This window comes from Mus caroli, chromosome 2, assembly GCF_900094665.2.
Source record: "Mus caroli chromosome 2, CAROLI_EIJ_v1.1, whole genome shotgun sequence".
NCBI classification, from domain to species: domain Eukaryota; kingdom Metazoa; phylum Chordata; class Mammalia; order Rodentia; family Muridae; genus Mus; species Mus caroli.
The window spans coordinates 127,761,912-127,778,810 of NC_034571.1; the positions used below are offsets into that span (position 1 = coordinate 127,761,912).

A 16,899-nucleotide genomic window follows, 5' to 3' on the forward strand; every position below is an offset into this window, starting at 1 on the left:
ATACACTATTTGTCTTACTAAACCCATTTCCCACTTAGCATAATGGTGTTACCGTTGAGCTTAGCTTAAATTGAAGTCTTCAATTTATAAATGTACAGCTTAAAAGAACTTGCATGTCATTGTTAACGAGTGAAGTTCAAGAACAAGTGAAATTAATGAGATAGGAAAACAAGAGGACATCCTCAGTGATGTTAAGCCTGTTTTATCTGGATAGAGATCAGATGAGGACAGATTTTTGAGCCTTACATTCAGCAGTAAAACCTGGCTATGTTTGTATTACTCGTAAGGAATGTAGTGCACTCACACATACACAGGAGAAGAAATCTATGGACGCAGTTTTGCTCAGCAGGTGTAGGGACTTGAGTCCAATTTTCAGCTCAAAAAAAAAAACCAAAACAGTGAAATCTATGAAGGGTCAATGGCAAACTGAATGAGCACTATTTTCTTGGTCAGCCTTAATATGACAAATGACATTTCCTTGCAGTGCGGAGAGTTTTCATACATTCAGTGTTCAGCAAGAGTTCGAATAGATGGGACAATTCAGGATCAAGACATGTACTGAAGGTGCTGAAATGCAGAATGGGCCGTTCCCACTAAAGATCGCATGATTCCTGTTTCCTTTCTGCCAGCTGCTATCATGAACTGCCTCCAGAAAGACGATTGTTACACCTAAACCCCTCAAATCAACCAGATGAGGACTGCCCCCAGAATATTCTCAATGGCGATGTTTGATTTATAAAACATATCAAAGGCTTCCAGAGCCAAAGAACTAAAACATTTTAAAAACCATTAAAAAGAAAAAACGGTCATCACAATAAAGCAGAAAGCTCTGTCCCTAAACAATAATCTGTCCCAGGTAGTAAAACATTGTCTAGTATCATGGTGTCATTTTTCCCCTAGCCAAGAAAACCATAACTAAAATATAAAACCATATTTTGTGAATTACAATGTATATTTCATATATTGTATATTATAAGTGTACATTTTTACTTTGTGTGTGGATAAATTCCTCTAAATGGAAACCCAATGCTTCTCAAACTCTTCTTCAAATCACCCTCCAATGTGGTTAAGAATGATCCTATCCTTCAGGCTTGGACTGAGTTTCCATTAAGGACCCAAGTTGGGGTCAGCAGACCCCACTTCCAAAGCAAGATACAAAGCTAAATGGTATTTAGACTCTATGTTAATGTGTTTTGAAAGAGAAAATAAAACTGGAAACTGTTGAAGTCTGGGTCTAAGGTACTAAGGTGAAGAGAAGTAGAGGTCTTCATAGGTTCAGACCTAAAGGAAGCTCTGAGTACTTTCAACAGTCTCCACTTATTTATGTGTCTGTTCTAAAGTGACTCCAATAAGAGCCCTTCAATTAGGGAGCTGTTTCAGCAATAGCGTCTACATTATCATACCAGCAGTTTTATTAAACTAATAACTGTTAGCATGGAGACACCATTACTGTAGATTGCATTTCTAATTATGGCACTAAATATACTCAGGTTGCATACGAGTGTTAGCAATTTCTACCCTAATCGCTTACCTCTCTTTCCTCCCCTTGCAGCCTCCCTCCCATCACTTCAGCTCTGTGAACTTCTGTTACTGTGTGTAAGGCTTCTCCCTTATACAGTTATCCAAACTGAGGTGTGCTAGTTCATGAACTACCTCCATGAATGGCGCCTTTGAACTTCCTTGTTGGTATCTATTCTCTGTAGCTGGAATTGGTTCAAAGTACATGGCCTCATGCTGAAACCACTTACTGTCTAGTTGGACATGTGTCTTGAAGGAGACCCAGTACAAGGAAAAATTCATATAAGATGTGTGCGTGCACATTTGGTACATAACAGACATCTGGAAGTTTGGCAGCTCAGCTGAAAATGCTTCCTCTCTGATTACATCCACTCTAGGTGCTTATTAGCTGGACAGCCTGGCTGAGGCAGCTCTGTCTAAGGAATCCCCTAAAATCTCCCATAAGGCCATGCTTTCTCCTGGTGACAACCTGAGCATACATTGCAAAGGCACATTCAGCAATGTCTGCCTGTTTCAACCTTCTGCCACATCAACTAGCTTGATTTTATTGGTCAAATGCCAGTCATAGTTTTAGGGCAGACCTCTGTACTCTCTGGTCCTGACAAGGTAGAATTGGGTACCATGGCCAATCCCAACATAATAACACATAGATAAGTCCTCTCATGGCAGTGAAAGGGTGTGGATGACCACTTCAGAAGGACAGACAGGTCTAGCAAAAACAGTTTCTCTGTTAACCATAGAGGTAATGTTTAAAGTCTGAGTCAGTTATTTTACTGAGTGCCAATTACCTATATTTAGTTAAATTAGGAATGCTGAGTTGTTCATTTAGGTCAATAATCCCAGGGCTTGGTAGAAAATGAGAAATTATGGTCCTAATATGCTCACAGTTATGACACTTTCATTATGATATGAAATTCTTCTTGTTATATCAGTGTTTTAAAGTCCAGAATTCCTGGTGACTCAATCCTTGGGTACCACATACTTTAGTCATATTCATTCAGTCATACAGAATGTTTCATTCATACATACCATAAAATGTTTCTATATCGTCTTTACTATTATTTATTTATTATTTGTTTGTATAGAAAAATACAACACTGTCTCAGGCTTTGCGATCCTTACAGTGCTTACATATGAGTTAATAGGACATCTAATTCTAGGCGGTGAGCCCTATATTTCTACTAGCTGTATGCCAGTCTTCTCAGGGAGAGAGGACAGCCACTGATCTGTTGATGCTGGAGCTAAATCCAGATAGAGAGGAAAACTATCAAAAGCATAGAGGACTGGCAGCATGCTGGATTCAAAGAACCATCATACATAATGGTATGAAGTTGTTTGTGTCTTGCACCATCTGTCTGGAATCACTTAGGTTAGACTCTTAGACCCTGGAGCAGGGAGGCTGGAGCCTACTTACAATGAAAAAGCAAGAAGGAGTATGCTGGCACATGGAAAGATATCAACTGGAGTAAGAACTAAAAACTGTGGATTGCATTTAAAATTGAATCCGTGCCAGAATGATGAAGTAGGCAGGTTCTCTGTCAGAGTCATGCCAGCCTGGCAACTAGAGAGTACCCTATGAGCAATGTCAACCTCATTCCAGAAACAAGACCATAGACAAAATGAGTCCAACAGCCCCAGTGTAGCAGATATGGTAAGAGTAGCTCTGCCTGTGTTCAGGCTTTGCCCTTTGTTTCCTAAGCACAGGGCAGCTACATTTCCCAGCCTTATTTGTAGTTAAGGGCACATGTGTCTAAACCCTTGGTTATTGAACATGAGGAGAGGTTGTCTACTCCATGGTAACTCCAACCTAACCATTGATACAGAGACATGAATTGCAGTATCATGAAGGGAGCCGAAGTCTCCACTGGAGTCTGAGGTCTTGGATCACTTTATGATGAAAACTATACTTCTCAGCTCAGATTGAACCTGGTCCAGCAATTAATAACTTTTTTTTGGCATGGCAGCTAATTTTAATGAACTTATTTTGAACGCAATTCATTTGGTTATTTTACAATATATACTTTTCTGAATCCTTTTACCTGTTAGAGTCATAAATTCTTACTTAATATGATTAGTCTACACTAAATAATAAAACCAGAAATATCAAGGTGCTCAGCTTCCCCTAGTGTTGCACGTTTCTGTGTAAAGACAATTCTTACTCCTTTCTCCAGAGGTCCATTAGAGTGTGAGATTCAAGAGAGGGCTGACAAGGATATCCAAGTGCAGACGGTGGCTTTGGAGATGGAAGGTCCCTGGGCTTTATCTCTGCTCTCCACTGAGGTGTATCAGTCATTTGCTTATCCAGACATGCCTACTGGACACCTACTACAGTGTGACAGGCATCCACCCTGTGAAGTCAGCCTCTCAGTGAAGTTAGCACATCCCTTTTCTTTGGGTACCTATTATGTAAGACCCAAGGAGGAAAGTGCAGCTGTGTGCTCGCCACAGAAGGCTGTAGCTAGTGTCTGAGTAGAATCAGTGTGGAGGGGAGAGAGGTATATGGAAGACTCAGCCAAACCTTCTGGGAAGGAGAGACCTTGACCTCATATCTGAAAGAAACTGGATGAGCAAGTGAGATCCAAGGAATAGGAGGCAAAGTGTCCATCCTCCCCCATGGAAGGGGTTGTGGCATGGCTGTGGTGTTCAAGCATCCCTGCCTGCCCCCTGCAGCCCACACACCAGGACTCAGGTAGGAGGCAGGAGTTGCTCCAGAGGATCTGAATATTTTTGCATAATTGCCCTCATTTTGTTTAACTGCCTACTAATTTGTTTATGAGATTACATAAAAGCGGTAGACACACTAGTAGCTAAATACAGAACTTTACGCTCTCCACAAAGAGCCACCAAAATGACATGCAAATGTCTCTATATTTATCTCTTGCTTTGCCTCCAATTCTTCATATGGATGTAGTTTGTATGTGTGCATATTTATGTTAATTTTATTTATAGAACACTATTAGACAACTTAGGACATCATTTATTAAACCCCGAAGAATGCTTAGCTTTCACATATATTTCTTGTTTTTAATTATTTTAATGGGTACATTGTCAGTTGTTTCCTGGTAGATAATGTGTATAGATGTAGTCTTTGGCCAGAGTGATTGCCTTGTCATTAGACAGCCTAAATGAGACTAGCTCATTTGGCTGGGTTATTCCATTTATTGCTTATTTATTTATTCACTTATGTGTTTGAGGGGCTGAGTGTTGAACTTTGGGTTTCACATATGCCAGGCAGATGCTCAAACACTGAGCCATCGCCCAAACTTTTTTCTTTTCTTTCTTTTTAAATTAAATATTTATTTATTTTTTATTTTGAGACAAGATCTTAGTAAGCTGTCTGGCCTGACTTTGAGCTCCCTCTATAGCCCAAGCTGGCCTTAAACTTGAAATCCTTCTGCCTCCATTCCTGAAGTAGCTCAGATTATTGGCTGTGCAGCACCAAGCCTAGTTTAGTTTCCTTTTGAAGCCAGGACAAAGGGGATTGCTTTTTTTAAAGCCTAGAAGTCATAGAGTAAAACTACTCAGAAATCACACTTAGGTGACAGAGTGATAAGAAAAGTTCCCTTCAGGAGCCACTAACACTTTACCTGTGGAAACTCTTGAGTCTAGAGAGGCAAAAAGGGCCTTAGTTCAGACCAAGACTCAGATGGGAAGATTGGAGGATTTTTACCCTAGTGTTCTTTTAGAGTTAGCATTCTAATTATTGTCATTTCAATGTAAATCAGCCTCTAAAATCGGTCCATTCAGAAAGGTTAGGAAGGGATATGGAATTTGGCTAAACTCATTTAAATTACACACAATAACATTGAGTTAATTATTCTTCCTGTTCCCTCTATCCAGCTAGGTTTGTTGTTTTATTTGGGTTTTGTTGGGGGATTTTGTTGGTTTTCTGTGCTGACTTATACTCTAAAATAGGGACCAAGAGCTGAGTAACAGCTTACATTCTTTTCCTGGAAGCACTTTGTTAAGGTAAAACTTGCCTCCTGTAACATACAAGGATAAGTGTATCTTCCAAAAATAAAAAACAAAAACAAAAACAAAAACAAAACAAAACAAAACAAAAAAACAAAAACAAAAACAAAAAGAACTCAGGCAAATATACAAAAATACTTAACGCTCATCCTGATCGAGATGTGGAATGTCACACTAGCCTCCTCCTTTCATGATCCGGCCAGGTACTTCACCCACAAAGACAATTACTACACGATTTCTATGACCTAAATAACATATGCATCTTCTTATGCTTCCTCGCCATCGAACCATACTGTAAGTAATCCTCTGGGTCAGGATTCTCTCATCAGAAGTCTGTGCACTAAGTATTGCCTAGGGTTTCTGCAAACATTGCATGTATGTACGATTTCATGTGCTTAAACATTGATACAATAAAAGTGGCGCTCACTAACAGGAACGTTTGTAATGGCAACAAGGTGTAATGTCACCAGGAGGGGACCATGTTAAATCAGCTGCACAGAATATTCAGAAAATGATCCTAGGACAAATTAAAAATAGAAATAACATTGCAAAGCACGGGAAGATGTGTATAACCTTCTTATAAATATGCCCATCTTAAGCACTTTCAAGTACGGAAAGAAAAGCCTAATTATAAATTATTCTTATCCATTTATTAAGGCTGCTCCCTGAAGGGCTAATGCTAGGCAATGCCTCATTAACCTTGCATCAGCTACTTGTTCTTTAATTTTTTTTTTTAAAAATGATTTTTCCCATAATTTTCATTAATTCAGTCAGGCCCTGCTCATTTGTACAAATTAGTAAGGGGAAAGGGAGAGAGAGAGAGAGAGAGAGAGAGAGAGAGAGAGAGAGAGAGAGAGAGAGAGAAAGAGAGAGAGTTCTGTGGGCTGAAGGTTCTAGGCATTTCCCCTTACATTCCCTAGCTCTGTTCTTTGCATGAATTGCCATCTATGGAGCCACAGCACCCAGTGGATTTCTAGTTCAAAAGCATTGGTATTTAAGCATGAGCTACACTGTGAAAGGTCACCTCTAATTCTATTATTGTATTAGTGAGCACAGATACTGAACCAAATGTTACAGAGTTTTATAAAACAGTTCGTATGAGCCCATTGCATGTGTGATATGTTACATTTCGCTAAATTTTACAAGCTAGCAATCATAAGGGCCAGTTTTTTATTATGAAACTAATAGTAATTTGGAAAAAAAATCCTTCTGTCCATTTTAGGATATAGCATCCTAGCTTTTGAGATGGTAAAGTCTGGAAAAGTGTACCCATGTGAAGGAAATAATCACTGTAAAAGAAGATACAAGGATTCAAATAATTGAGATAGTCACTCAAAGTTGTTTGCATAACTAGGGGTGGTGTGGGAATGCCTAAAGGCTCAACGGTTTTGTACAAGTACTAACAAATGGACACAAAGTCCTTGAGGAGAAGCTGAATTCATGATGCCCTGCAGAAACCAGAGTTCGGGAATATGGCTTACCTTTTCTTTCTTACCACAGCTCTTCTTCCTTGTAGCAGATGAGGTGTCCCTGCCTAGCCCCACCAACTTCTGTGGAAGCAGACATGGTGCTGACACTGTGGTCTCAGCTTCTGGAGATTGTATCACTTTCTCCTGTTACGGATGGAGTCCCACACTCTGGCCACCAGTTAGCAGTTTACGCGCACTCCCATTTTCCAGTTAGAAGTCTGTGCACTGGTAGTGTGCAAACCTATCTCTATTCCTTCATCCTGATTAGGAGAGTCCAGAGGAGTTTTCCAGGTCAAGGTGAAGACATGAGACAACTAACTCTACATTTCATTTACCTTAGAGTGTTCTGGATTTTCCCTGGAAACCACCTTAATTGGTAATTCTAAGAATCGCCATTTGAGCCTGATTTTTGAGGGGGCTGCATTTAAGATATTCATTTCATCAATTTTTCTATTCTTGTTCTACTGGTAAACACCAGGCGCTCTCTCCAGGAACTTACCTACCTGGGAGGACAGATGCCTCAACAAGGACTACAGATTCCAAAGTCTGTTCACAGTTCCTACTTCTGTGTCCAACTTTTCTTCCTCCAGTAAACACACATGGTCAAAGCAGAATGCAATGTCCTTTCCTCAGGATCCACCAGAGTCAGATTAAAGAAAATGGTTTTGTTGTAATGAACAGCTCGTTGCACGGCTCAGTGACTGAAAGCAGATGGTGCTCCCCAAAACATCAGAAATCAAAAGGTGCGCCTTCAAGATTATTTCTTTTAATAATTTGTTTATGCAGTATACAGGGTTCTGCATGAATATATGCCTACATGCCAGAAGAGAGCACCAGATTTCATTATCGATGGTTTATGAGCCACCATGTGGTTGCTGGGAATTGAACTAAGGACCATCAGTGCTCTTAAACTCTGAACCATCGCTCCAGCCCAGCTTCAAGACTCTTAACTATGATAAATAATCAGAAAGGCATTGTTATAAATGTGTTCTAAGCCACACACACACAAACTGAAAGTCTTTACTTGTATGTGATGTCAAACATAGGAAGAATCATCTTTATTCCAGGCTTATTTTCTGAGGCCTGACATAGAGTGCGGATGCTTCTTCAGTGATGAATCAAATCCTGGCCCTTCATGCTGGTATTTAAATCAAACTGGCTGAAATGTGCCGGCGACATGTGTAGTCAAGTGCAGTGTTAGTCACAGAGCATGGGCATTGTTGTCAATGGAACAGACAGCTGAAAGACAATGTCACCATATACTCTTACTGCCTCTTACCAGAAAAGTGGAGCAGGCAGTGAAGGATGAAATTCCGAGAGCTTTGCAAGGCTGGGGTGGTCTTGGGGGCAAAGGAGGATGTTTGGTTATCACTTGTACTGAAGTATCTGCCACGGTGTCTTCCATTCAGTGTTTGTAAGATATCTACTTTGTACCAAAGCACTAATCTAGATAGTAGTGATGTGAGAAAAAAGTAAGTACATACTGTAGTGAGAAATCAGAAGGAAAAACAAACTCCTGGAGCAAAAAAATATCGGATTTATGGTTTAGTTTTATAAATGATTCAGATCATATAGAAATGTGTGTTTGGTGGCAGTGGAAGACAGAGACAGAGAGAAAGAGAGAAGTCCAAAGGAGAAAAGAAACAAGAGCATTGTACATTACACTCTATGTGAACAGTAGATTGCTATGCAGATTGGATTGATGGTCTCAAGAGAGTCTGAGATTCAGGATATGATTGGCAACCAAGATGCTGTCAGTAGTTCAACCTCTGAGTTAGAATTTATACTTCAAAATCCACTGAAAGAGGACAGAGATGGCTTTCACACCAATGTTCAGAAAAAGGAGAGAGATGTGGCACTCAATGAGTGTGTTAGATGTCATGTGGATTCTCGGTACCTAGGAGATGGATTCCTAGGAAGACAGAGGAAGCTACTGACAACTAAGCCCCCAGAGGCCATGTGTGAAGTATATGGCAAGTGTAAACATCATGACTGTGTTGCTCCTCAAAGTTTTATACCTACAAAACTTTACTTTGAGTCTAATTTCCACAACGTTGCTTTCAGATCCTCATCAATTCAATGCAAGAGGTTAACTAATAATTTAATTTTGAAATAGCAAAAACTTCCAACATGGATGTCATATTTAATGAAGAAATTGAAACAGGAGTAACAGCCAACAAGGCAGAGATAGAAAGATACTGTTCTGGAGTTAAGAACACTTGCTGCTCTTGCAGAAGGCCTGAATTTGGTTCCCAGTACCCATACTGGGCAGCTCACAGCTTCCTGTAACTCCAGCTTTGGGTGTTCAAACACCACCTTCTGGTGCCCCCTGGCACTTGCATGCACGTGTAGACATATACATGTAAATACATATCTAAATAGTAAGAATAGCAGCAAAAAATGAAAAACATAAGAAAACTTATTTCTCTCTATTTCCTGTTTTATACCTTCATATCAAAAAACTGAAAATCATGTTTTATTCATAGGGACTTACCAACCATAATTTAATGGTCTATCAAGTAATATTAAAGAATATGGTTAATAAGATATAAATTTTTAAATAGCTTTGGCAGTTCGGAAATTTAGCAAATCATGAGAGAAATCAATGTGTCTGAGGTTTTCAGAGTGGAGACTGATGAGACATTTTTTGTTTTGTAACCTATGCCTGGGATATTTCTTTTAATAAATCCATTTAGCTAAACCGTTCTGGCATTCGCTTCCCTTTTTAAATGCAAACCAGGACAAGAAAAACATTCAAATATGTTTTATCCCTTCAAGGTCAATTTGGCTAAGTGTCATTAGTCAGGTTTCTTCTTACTTATATTAGGCAAGCCACAGTGAAATGATTAAATATTTATACGTCCAGTTGGGTAACGATAAATGGAATAGAAAATGCCCAACAGAGAAAACTAGGTGTCAACTCAAAAGGTCTACCATGGGATAGGAGGTATTGGAATTTTAAAACTTATGTTTCACACTGTTGATAAGACAGAGTTGATTTGTTTACAAGGGTTAATAAATGGTAAATCTATTAATTGATGCTATACTTATCTAAAAAACGTTGTTAGTAATTCCTGCCCTGTGCATTTCTGATACAAAGATGAGGCAGGGTTGTGAGATTTTCATTGCCCTGTTGTGAATGCAGTAGTGTGTGCTTGCAAACTTCTATCAGGACAACACTCAAAGGGGCAGTGGACAGGCTTATGTGTCCAATCGCATATATTTAGAAAACAGTATTAAAAGTAGCCATGACTAGTAATCTGTATTATTACATTTGATTTATAAAGCCAATGTGCAAGAAAGTTGCTGTTGACAGTAACATTGATGTGAAGGGGAAGAGGGTGGGCTCAAACTCAGACTGAAGGATGGGAAATTGAAGGATTAGAAGGTGAAAAGGAAACAGATTCATTATAACATATCATCTTGGCCCAGATAGATATAGGAGAAAGGGAATCCATTGCAGACAGTTTATGAAGAAACTATTGCCCTAGTAGAAAGGCTTGCTATTCAATTAAAATTAGTTTTAAAAGGGTTGCACTTATTTGGGGGTTGGAAATGTCATAAATGTTTGTCCAAGTAGCTATAGTTAATTTGATTTGGGTGTTGACAGGGCCATGCTTAGATAATCACTTTCCATTAGACTGGTTAGTTTCCCACTAAAGCAGTGTGACAAGGAGACATAACTTTCTTTAGTCCTATTGACCAACTTGTTCTTCAGGCACAGAGAGAGTTTGAGAAGCCAACTTCAGGAAAATCACTCCACCCAGACACTGGGTAACAAACCCAATCCCATTCCCTTCCAACAATCAGTTTTGCTGCTGTTAGTGCCAGGAGACCCATAAAGAAAGATCACCCCAGTGCTGCTCATGAATAAGGCCTAATTAAATGAGGAAAACTCTGAAATTTTCTTTACAAATAGGGAACAAGGGACTTGTCTTCTTGCCTGGTTATTGCAGACGAGCACAAGATTTTCTTTTCATGGCTTTATCTTATTAGGGCCACACTTGTTCAATTCAAATCAAATTGGGATTAGATAAACATTTTTCACTATTTTTCCCCTGAAGCTTCTATGTGTTTACTTGGAGATCCATGCTACTATGAGCAAATTGAAGTGCAAGCAATACTTCTTTTCGTGGTGGAGTCATGTGCAGGGACCGGCAGGAGGGCCGCTTTGAGACAGTGACTGTTTTGTGGGGTGATCTGAGTAAGGGGATTCAAGCCTGTGATAACTTACTCCATGTGTGTTTCTAATGGTGCTATACTCCAATTTTTTAAAGTATATGGAAGGGAGTCACTTTTCAAAGGTGCATCCCTATAGTTGTCCCTGTACTTTAAGATGTCCCCTTTAAAGTCCTTTGTACTTTAAGCTTTCTTTGAGCACTGCCTTCTGCATTTTCTTTCCCTGGGGACTTTCTTTTATCAAGTGGCTAGAATTTGTTGTTCGTTTAGTACATTCTAACACATCTTCTTCCAGGCCTTTATTTTTGTGTTGTAAAACTTATCTGTAACATCCAACATAGTATGCTATGGTTATTGGAATTTCAGGACCCTTTTCTAGTTGCCTGATAATGAAAGGGAAATTTGGGTCCCCACTTGGAGTTCTCAGTCTCTTTGATGAAATAATTTAGGAATGGACTGGAAAGGAAACTAGTTTTCCCAGTAGCTGCCTCAAGAAAGGAGGAGCAAGTAGTAGCAGGGGTGCACACCGTTTAATCTGGCATGGGGGTCACACCAGTGGCTGACAAGTACAAGAGGGTCTGGAGGGAAGCTTCAGGGAAAGGGTAAGGAATCCCCAAATGCCAGGTAAACCCCAAGTGTTACAACAGTATGCTTAGAAAGGACATGCAACCCAGGTAATGGTGGCATACCCTTTAATCCCAGCACTCAGAAGGCAGGGGCAGGCAGATCTCTGAGTTCAAGGCCAGCCTAGAGAGAGAGTTACAGAAAGGACAGCCAGAGCTAGACAGAGAAAAATCTGTCTCAAAAAAATAAGCAAAAAGAAGGAGGTGGGAGAAGGGGAGATAGGAGAGGGTGGGAGAGGGGGAGGTAGGAGAGAAGGAGGGGAAGAGGGAGGGGAGGAGGAGAAGGAGGGGAAGAAGAGGAGAAATTAGGTCTCTGTATGGGCAAATTTATGATAAGCTCTTGCAGTAAGAATGGTAATTCTGGCGGGGGGTGGAGGTAATATCTCATTTAATGGGTAATTATTCCATGTTTCACTTTAGCATGGCTAAAGGTGAACTCACCTTCCTAGGGACGGTCCCTTGGCCAAGTCAATAACCTTTCCCAACTGAGTGTTAGTTCTCCTCCCACCCAAAGATTCTGCCCTCTTGACTGTGATTTTTTTCCTGCTCTTTATACTTCCTTTAAAACATTTAATACATCTAATGCCCTCTTCCCATTTATTATTAGAACATCACTTGGGTTACATGGCGGTGGCACTTCCGGAAGGCTACCTTCAGACTTGAATCCTGGCACGGGCTTACCATTCCATCCCCCTTCACTGTGTAAAAAGCATCTTTATTGTCCTTCAGCATGGTACTGTGTTGAGTGCAAGAATCATCTTTACTGACAGATTACTTCATGAATCCATGCAGTTTTCCCAGATTTGTCTGTTGCTTATTATATTACTTACAATTATGTATTCTTCTGTCTTGGGGCATTCATTGCATTTTAATGAAAAAAATGGATGCCATCAACAGCACTAAGTACAGCTGTGGGCTGCAGTGCTAAGATACACTCACTGTTTCAATTTGTAGGAAAAACAGAAAATGGAAGAACATAAGCTATTCTGAAACTGCCTGGCAGTTACATTTTGTTATTAAATCAGATTCCAACCCTCGTCTCTAGCAGTTTGTTTTCATATTTTATGTTAAGGAGGGGTAGGTGGGGCTGGTAACAGTGGTTTGGTTTTGTTTGTTTGTTTGTTTGTTTGTTTTGCTCCGTGAGACTTTTATCTGTTCATTAACCATTTGCAATTTTGAGGACTAGTATACCATGTCAAACATGCTCGCTGATGCCAGTTGAAGAAGGATGATGTCACACACAGCCCGATAATGTCATGCTGCACCGAATGATGTCAAACACAACAATATGATATCTATCAGAAACAACTGGATGCTGTCAGGCACAGGAGGAAGATGTCCCATACAGGAGGATGATCTTGAATACAGCAGCATGAGGGCAGACACAAGAGAATGTTGTCACACTTAGCAGAATGATGTCAGCCACAACAGGATTGTGTCAAGCACAGCTGGATGATGTCAAGCACAGCAAGATGATGTCAGGCACACCTGGAGAGTGTCAGCCACAGTGGGAAGATATCAGACACAGATGGATGGTTTCAGGCACGCTTGGATGATGTCAGGCTCAACAGTATGCTATCAGGCTCAGGAAAAGGATGCCAGGCACAGGAGGATGTTCTCAGACACCGCTGGATAATGTCAGGCCCATCTGGATAGTTGCAGGCACAGATGGATGATGTCACACACAGCAGAGTGATATCAAACAGAGCAGGATGATGGCAGGACACAACTGAATATTGTCAGACATGGTAGAATGATGTCAGGCCCAGCAGGAATGTGACAGGCACAGCCGAGTGATGTCAGAAACAGTTGGATGATGTCAGACCCAACAATATGAAGTTTATTGTGGAAAATAATGTCAGACTCAGGAGGATAATTTCAGACACAGGTGGCTGATGTCAGGCTCAGCAGGATAATAAGACACAGCTGTCAGGTACAGCTCTTTCGTGTCAGACTCAGATACGCATACTAGTCAGCTGTCCTAGCCTTTTGAGATGGGCAAGGAATTTTCATCTCTTTTAGTCTGAGATTTTATTTTATTCAGGATATGAGTACAGTTACCTGCTTATTGTGGAGTTGAAAGTTATATACCATGTTCAGGTAGCACCTGGTATGTACTGTTGGTGACCACCATTGTCTGTTAAACATGTTATGGCTCATTTTCTTTCTTTTTTAAAAATTTGATTTATAATTGTTAAGCTGGAACCCCTGCTCATTCCCTACACAAGCTGGGAAACCCCATCTGCCCTTCTTCCTCCAACTCCTCCCACACAGAGAGAGCTTTCAGTGTTTCCAGCCACACACCCAGGAGTGCCTGCTCAGGAGCTCAGTTTTTGACCATGTATGGACACAATCCCAGCTCCCAGCTGCCACGTCATCTCTCCTGACCTACACTCTATAAAACCCTGGATGTGTGACTTCACTGACCACCATCTATGAGATCAGTGAGCCCCACCTGAGAGCTGCCTCCGAATAAACCAGCCTTTATCTACTTTTAATCTGTTCTGATCTGGCCTATAGCCATGTCACCCACGGAGATAAGAAGCCTATCAATAATAAAAGTTTTATTTTGTTTTTCAGAGTTTACATATCTTATACAATCTTTCAAAACTACATGGCCACACACATTAAATTTAAATACAAATACAAAATTTTTATAGGGCCAAGATGGAAATCCTGGTTCTACCTGTGAGCTATGATGTAACTGTCTTATTTCATATGTACAATTTCTTTGATCTATACCCTTAAGATATATGTACATTATTGTCATTTTGTTGTAATTGGATGCAAAGGAAGATAGGTCTTAAACACTAATATTTTCAATGTGGGGTCTTAAGACATTATAGTCATGTCCATACTCCCACATGTAGTTCTAAATGAAATGTCAGGACAGCAGAAACATCCAAGGAGTACATAAAACCTTGTTTGCACAGTGTTCACTGCACCATTTCACCTGAAAGAGCAGCATCAGGAAGTATCAACGAAATGCCTGGTAATTTGAAAAAGGCTAATTATACATCGATCCTATGATCTTGTGGTTCATTTTCTGGGTATCTCTGACTATATATGAATCCATTCATATGTTTCTATGACAACATTCACAACAACCTTATCTATAGTAGTTAAAAACCTGAAGCACTTTACATTTCTTTGTAGGAGAATGGATACATGAAGAGTGACATAGTCCTATAATGCAACAACCGACTTACTACTATATCATGAATAACTAACAAAATGTGTAATGAGAGAAGCCAGAAGAGTGCACAACCTGCAAGAGGCCCTGTGCTTTTGTGAGATCCCACCCATATGAAAGAAGCAGAGGCAAATGAGACTGTTGAAGTAGGTATTAGAGTCATGGTAGCCTTTAGGGATAAGCTGGGGAAATGCTTGCTGGTGGAAATTGACTTTGGTGCTAGGATTTGTAGCTTCCATCTTGTGATCTTGGGGAGTTACCAAAGGGGTGAAAATGTCAGTCTGAAAGTTGTTGAAAGGTCAGGTGTCAGACCCGATTGCATCCGTGTTTCTCATGAAAACAAAAAGAAACCACGATTTCTTCAACACCATTAGTGGAAAGATTCCATAAGAGAATTCAGAGTAAGTTTATGATTTCTGTTAGTGAAGAATAAAGGGGAGGGTATTAAGGAGAGTGATGGAGACTTTAGAAGGCTCTAACTCTCACCTTGGCATTCCAGGGTGACAGCCCTTGAAGATCATTAGTATTTATAAAACAGGACACTTTATAGAAACCTCACATGTCTAACCATAGGATTCATAGAAATGAAACTAGATCATTGATACCCAGTGATCTGATTCTTTCTAAGCTGCATATGGGGCTAAAAGAACTGTGAGCCTTCCTAGAGAAATAGAAAAGGACTATTTCCTATGCAGTGCTAAAAGTCATAAATACGAGAAAAGAAACTTTAATGAGAAGCTGCTACTACAACACACAGTGACAGAAGAGTTTTCTATAAAACCTCCACGGTGGACAGACAAGCACCTACCAAACCAGATGTGCACACCTGGCAAAGTCACAGACAGGATGCCTTACTTTCATTTCTGAAATTCTTAGTTTACTCATTCTGGATCTGAGTCCAAAAATGCCAAAATACATTTTACATTGTTAAGACAATTAAGTAGCAGTTGGCTGGGTGGCAATGCACCTGTTGTCCAAAGCCTTTGACATGACAATCAGCCCAGGCAAGAAAGATAGGAGAAGGGGAGGGAGAAAGAGAGAGAGAAGGGATTTATGAAATGATGTAAAAATTTCATGATTACATTTATAATATACATTTTTCATTTTCCAAACTTTTAAAAACATGCACTAAAGTGTTCCTGTTTCTTTACAGCACCCTGAGAAGTTTCATTTTCTATGAGCAACAGACTATTTTTTCTTCTATTTAAAAAAGGTTCTTTTGTCACATAATAATATATCATGATCAAAATTACCCTCCTTCTCCTCCTACCAGTTCCTCCCCCTCCCTTCCCATTCAGATGTACACTTTTCTGTCTCTCATCAGCAAACAAACAGGCTTCTAAGGGATAACAGTAGAATACGTATAATATAATAAGAGAAAACAAAGTTAACATATTGGAATAAGAAAAAAACAAGCAAACAAACCAAAGGAAAAGAGCCCAAGAGAAAGCAAAGGAAGCTAATAGAGACATGGAGACCTGTTCCTTCACACATCCAGGAATCGCATGAAAACACAAAACAGAAAGTATGTGTGTGTGTGTGTGTGTATGTGTGTGTGTCTGTTTGCATATATGTGCATGTGTGTGTATATACACAAAACGGATCTGCAGAGAGAAGAAAAATATAAATAAGGAGCAGCAGGCGCCATCTTGGTTCAGGGACTCAGCCGAACTTAGGAACTTAGTCTGCACAGGTGAGAGTGTGCACCACAGAAGCAGACAGCTTCTGGGACAGGCGGGAGCCACAGAGCCTCTGAAGTAGCACCCTTTTCAGGCCGCAGACATCCAGCCACCCTCCCAGCCAGAACACAGGTGTCCACTGGCGAGGATGTGGAGAAAAAGGAACGCTCTTCCATTGTTGGTGGAATTGCAAGCTTGTACAACCACTCTGGAAATCAGTCTGGTGGTTCCTCAGAAAATTGGACATAGTACTACCGGAGGATCCA

General features: G+C 40.2%; 1 protein-coding gene across 2 annotated transcripts in view; it reads left to right on the forward strand.

The window, feature by feature from the left end:
* Positions 1 to 16,899, forward strand: part of Plcb1 (phospholipase C beta 1) — a 673,173-nt gene that overhangs the window by 318,114 nt on the left and 338,160 nt on the right. The window lies entirely within an intron of this gene.